Below are 6,272 nucleotides of genomic sequence, written 5' to 3' on the forward strand. Positions count from 1 at the left end.
AATGGTTTAATTTGATGTTTAAGTTATTATTTCTGCTATTTCTCAATGTATGTTAGGTTTACCCGGTCTTTTACGATATTCTAAGGTGAGAAATTGGGGTCGTGATAGGTCATCACTTGGATTTCATTCCATAATCATTACTTCTCCGATCTTTCTCATAAAAAACCTTCTCATTTGAAAAGATAAAACTAATATTGGGTCATGAAATGGAGGACATTCAAGGCTAAACATCGAAGCTTTCGATCTGCGACTCTGCGTAAGTCTTGGTCATGGACGGTATCTCATTCGAGCTCCCTTCGTGCAAGATTTCTTTTTTCCATTTAATTAAACTGAAAATGGCAGAAGTTTTAAAAAGTAACAAACAAAGCAAAAACAAATATGTTTTACTATAAAAATAGAAAGAAAAATGACGTGGAAAAATAAGTATTGTGTGTGAGATGCACAACCCGACGTTAGATCTAGTATTAGTCTTTTAGGGTGATACTAATACTACTTTGAATTAGTTTAGGGGGTAAATAGACCTTTGTAATGTTAAAGTATGTAGTTGAGAAGATGACACAAGTTGAAGGGGAAACATATATACTATCCCTTTGATCCACTAAAAGAAACCAGACTTATTGCGCCAATATTTAGTGGCGACTTGATTTGTTGCAACAAAAGCTAGACTTATTGTGGCGACTATAATGGTCGCTACAGAAGGTAAACATTTAGTGGCGAGTTTTCTTAGGTCGCTTCTAATACGTTCAGCTAAATACTAAATTTCTTATTCCCGCTAAGACCAAAATTCTGGCTTCAAAGTTTTGTAGCGACTTTTATACGGTTGCCTCTGAAGGTTTTTATGTGGCGAATCAGTGGCCGCTAACACTAATTAAAAGTATATAAAAAAATCCACTCCTATTATTAAATGAAAAAAAATCACAGATTGGTGTAGGTCTTCTTCTCCTTGCTCGTTGCTCTCTAAAACTTTTCCCACTCAATTTCCTCTCTTATCAAATCTCTCGAATCTAACTGCTCAAATCACAAATTGTGACCCATCTGATAGCAAAGCAAAAGCCCTAATCAAAAAATGTGACTCCATCAGGTATGTGCTCTAATCTTAAACTCAAATTCCTTTTCGGTGGTATATACAGTTAGCGAGAATGATAATTTCAACGATTTCACATAGGATTTTCACAGACTTCACCTATAATTTCTCTGACCCAGTTGAAAAACTATAGGAACGAAAAGAAATTCATACAATAACAATCCATGGTGAGGAGTCAGCGGGGATTTTGGGTTTTCAGTCTGATGCTCAACTTTTCTCGGCCTCCGAAAAAAATTAGTAAACTATTTTTTGATCCGCTGTCTTGATAACACTCTCCAATCTCTCCCTATCTCTTTCTCTAGCAAAATCGAGTAGTAATTCTGTATTAATCATAAAAGTTGGGTTGTTCTTTTCTTGGTAGCAGAAGCACGAACATTCGTAGTTTTTGGGTTTTTTTTTTTTTTTTTTTTTTAGGGTTATTGTTGTTTCAGTTTGTTCTGTTAGTAGAGAAAGGAACTAAGAGTATTTGTATTGGCGGAAAGAGGAGGAATAAAAGTTCAGGTAGTGATTGAGAGAACATTGAAGGAAATATCAAATGGTAATTTTGTTCTTGACATGAAGAATAAATGTGGTGTTGGAGGTATTGAGGTTATGTTTTTAGAAGATAGAGCTACTGAAGATTAGCCTATCACCCCATGAACCTTTTCTGTTGCCAGGTAATCCAAACTATTTGTTGACTAATTCTTTGATTGTCTAGCTTTCGCTTAACGTTGCTATGGACTGTGTTAACTTTTCCTGCTATACCCCAAAAGAATATGATAGTGCTTCATATTTAATTGTGCAATATTTAGTTATCTATAAACTAAAATAGTGGGATGTAATGTGTAGTTGAAAATAGTGTTATTATCCTCTTTTTTCTTTAGATTAAGTTCTATTCAGTTAGTTTCCTGCTCCAGGAGAACCATTTAGTTATCATTGATTTATGCAGCTGGATTTATTAATTAATGGGTGTTTGGTTATGAAAATAATTGATTTAGTTTATGTGAAGTTGTCAACTATTAGTCCTTCTTGACAGTCATCTTTATAGAGTTGTGTTGATATAACTTTTTATGGGATTCACACTACAACAAAGGACTTGCCTTCCCTGTGGTGGAGAGAGATGCTATCACGCGACCTTCTACCTCATAATTCTTCAGGTCAAGAACTTGCCTTCTCTGTTTCAAGCCAAGAACTTCAGGTCATTTCATAATTCTTGACTTATAACCTTGAGTTCGTTCTTCCATTTCCACTCATAATAAGACTGGTAATATTTTCTGTCAAATATCAGGAGAAGAAATTAATGCACAATTTCTTTCAATATTAAGTTTCCTCGTAAGGATACATGGCTATGTGGTTCTTCAGGTAGTCTTACCTCTCACTATAGCAGTGAAAATTTCACATCATGTTCATTATATGAACTTAAATGGAGTTGGTATGAGGTTAGAGATAGCATGGTTATATTGTCCATCACGTTAATGGAATTACCTTGTAGCATGGCTATATGGTCATATATGTTTAATTTTCTCGTTCTCCTTTTTATTTTATCATGTTTTTTCCTTTTTGTGCCCTCTAGAACAAATGATTTAAGCTCCCATTTTTGTCAATTGTACATTTAAAATCCTTTTACAGTAAGTCTAAGGGAATACAATTCCATTAAAATATTACTTGACTATTCTATGTTATTTCATGATGAGTCTACTTTGTCACCAGACCAATGGGTGATTTTATGTCTATGCTGCTAAAATTCTGCTGATAACGTATTATTCCAATGCTCGGGAAAGAAATAAAAAGTTATCTTACAAGTTTCTTATCGATTATTCCATGTGCTGGAACTTTTTATCCAAGTCATTATTGTTACTGATGGAGAGCGAATATTACGACGTGGTAATCTTGGTTGTCAGGTAAATCTTTTAAATTCTACTAGCTATTAGATTTGTTTTCTAATAGTGTGTTATTTGAACAATTGGATGGAACTAATTAGAGAGACAATACTGACTATCTCTTACTTTACTTGTACACGGTACCATGTTGATAACATACTTGACCGAAAGTTCCAATGTAGTTTCAGGGAATTATTATAGTGCTCTTGGAGGTGTTCGTCCCTCATCCTGATTATGTTAGTATTACTAGCATTACCATTTATGTGTTTTCTTTTTTATTTTCATTCTTACTGTTATTACTAATCTCATACATTCTCTTTTTGAACAAAAGTATCGATAAGAGGCTCAACTTTTTTTCCATTTCCCTTCTCTGCTATCTCTTTCTTGGTCTTTAGATTTTATGCTATATTCCTAATTAAATCGGGGTAGTCTCTCATCTATCTCTTTCTCGGTCTTCAAGTTCTCATTTTTTTAGCAACTTTTTGGTACCTTAATCATCACAGTAATTTTTTGTTGATTAGCTTATTGATCTTAATAGAGTTGGGATCGGCTGTGTTTATTTACTTTGACAAAAAGCTAAAAAGAGGTGAATGTTACGCCAACTGATAATTGTAGTACCAGTTGATTCATTTGTGTGTGGCCTTTAATAGATTATTTGGAGTTTTGCTGAATTGAGCTAAGAATTTTCCAGAATAAAGTTTATTGTTCAATCTAAAATCAATCTCCAGATAATAGGAGTCCCCATCAGTTATTTGTTTAATGCTCTTTCATTTCCCCCATTTTGATGGAAACTCTTGGCTCTGTTTCGAACCAGTTATAATTTTCATTATGTCTATTTGTATTGTCGATTCTGTTTTGCACTTTTTTTTTATGATCATATTTAGTAATTTATAAACTTTATGCATAATTAAATAAGTTTATTGACACTTGAAGCTTCAACCTAGGAAACTATATTGAGTTTTCTTTAAATTCTCATGCTTGTGGTATTTGAGTTTGGTTTTCTAGCTGCTCCACTTTGACCCACTTGGGCAGTTTGATAGTTTCAAATTTCTGAGCTTAGTTCGCTTGGCAAAACTATTTTGTACAACTTTCCTTGGTCAAACTTTTCCTTTGCTTTTTTAAATGCGTTTTGCAATCTTTTACTCCAATCTATTGGCCATCCTTTTTTACTATTAACATTGAGAATTGTCAAAGTGATCTCTTGTTTGTTTTTCTTAATAACAGGGGTGAGGCTCTTAATCAATCACAATTGTTGTCGACCATGGAGGAGTTTGAAGGCCCTAAATCATAGTTATTATTTTTCTTATCATATGTATATGAATACAATGACAATGAACGATGAAGTATTGTGTAATACAAATTAATTGATATTTTGGTAATGGAAGTATATATAATATTCAGTTTGAGAAATACTTTTGGTATTTGTCGAATACTATTGGATGCTTTTAATATTGATTGTACAATGGTAGAAACATACCTATATATTAATTTTGTAAATTAGGCCGCCACAGAAAATGATAGGATTTTGGAAAATATAATTATTGAAAAAATGGGTTTTAGTGGCGACAAAACTGTCATAAATAACTATTAGTTATTGTGGCGACCAGGGTTGCCACTAAACCTTAGGATATTGTGGCGATAAGAGTTGCCACTGAAGATGTAAGGAACCCTTTTGCAACGTAACATGTATGTTTTTTGCGACGAGTATAGTCGCCACAAATGTATTTTATTAGTGGCGACCCGGAGGGGTCGTCACAATAAACATTCAGTAACGCAGTTACTTGCGGCAGCCTTAAGATCGCTACTAAAAATATCTAGCGGCGACATTTTGTGCTCTTGTAGCGACAATAGTCGCCAGAAAAGGTCTGATTTCTTGTAGTGATCTAAGGACAGAAAAAGAAAATTCTTCATAGATGTCTTCGTTATACAGCAATTCACCTACTAATATCTTTCTGATCGTTACATCCAATGATTCCTCGACTTCTAGTCTACTCACATGCTTTATTTTTATAACTACAGTCATGTGGACTTATTCTTGCACAACGGATAAGGAGCGCAATACACTTGTTTCACATTTTGTGTAATGATAAATGGATCATAGAGTGGATACTCTCTTGTCTACTTAATTTCAACTATTTTGTACTGCGGGTGTACCTTCGTATTTCTATTAAGTGTTAGATCATACCACTTTCACCGAAAGATTACCAACTTTTTCTTTGGTCAATAACATTGTACTCGAATTCTAAAATCTCTTGAGCACAACATAATAATCATCAACATCGCCCTTACCTTCCACCCACAACCCATTATTATTGGTTTTTCTGCCTTTATACCATTCTTTTATATGAAACTTGTACCCATTGACATAATACTTAGACATCTTTCTAACTCCAGGATCAAGTCCCAGAGTTTTATCATGCAAAAATATGTCAATTACGCCATTAACTGGATTATGAACTTGTATAGAATTAGAGAAAATTTAGAATTTTAAAAATATATGTAATTGATTTTTAAATAATAAAAATCATGTTAAATATTAAGTAACACTTACAAATTCTCTAAACCACTCTAAAAGCCTAGGATAAACAATATCGTGGCCATATGTACCCACAAAGTAACTGTTTGATAAAATAGCAAGTTTCATTAGTTAAATCAATGGAAGATCTTGTATGGAACCCGATAATATAAGTATGTACTTACCTATAATAAGGTAGGACCTCGGGGAAACTTAATATTACATATGTTGTAGATGACTTTAGCCCCATCTCAGTTAAAATTATCTTTGGACTATGTTTTGAACCTGCTTTACCTAGTTGATTGAATATGGAAAAAGATTGGTGTCAAAGGATTGGTACTCCTTTATCGTCATGCCGAGTGGGTCTATTTCTCAAACATGACATATTATGTTGAAATTAATATGAATAGAAATAAGTTCTTTTAGCTAGATATACCTCACATGTGGATCCCTCAATTCACAATCTATTTTTCAAGGTCTTCTTATATTTGCCAATAGTCTTGCATAGTATAACTTTTAGATGAAATAATATTTAATTAAAACATATAAAGGTCAAATGATTAAAATTAATTAACTCTAAAAGGGATATATCTATCTACATTGAACTGGCCCTACAAGTCGTGCCTTTTACGCTAGGTGAATTGGAAGATGTTCTATTGCATCAAAACAAACTAGGAGGGAAAATCTTTGCCAACTTGTTTAAAGTTAAGAAAACGTTACTCATCATGTAAGTTAGGTTATCCACCCTTAATATACTAGAACACAACTCGAAAAATAAGCGTATCTCAGTAATGGGTTTGCATATTCTATCAGG

At 33.4% G+C, this 6,272-nt stretch overlaps 1 long non-coding RNA gene across 2 annotated transcripts; it reads left to right on the forward strand.

Moving 5' to 3' along the window:
- Nucleotides 1-691: 691 nt before the first annotated feature.
- Nucleotides 692-4,355, forward strand: LOC107771249 (uncharacterized). Of its 2 annotated transcripts, XR_001644785.2 has the most exons (3): nucleotides 785-2,964; nucleotides 3,126-3,179; nucleotides 4,168-4,355. It is a non-coding gene; the product is annotated as an uncharacterized LOC107771249 (long non-coding RNA). The 2 variants fall into 2 exon arrangements; XR_001644783.2 differs by having other exon boundaries at nucleotides 692-3,179.
- Nucleotides 4,356-6,272: the final 1,917 nt, after the last annotated feature.

The sequence above is a fragment of the Nicotiana tabacum genome, chromosome 9 (assembly GCF_000715075.1).
Source record: "Nicotiana tabacum cultivar K326 chromosome 9, ASM71507v2, whole genome shotgun sequence".
NCBI lineage: Eukaryota > Viridiplantae > Streptophyta > Magnoliopsida > Solanales > Solanaceae > Nicotiana > Nicotiana tabacum.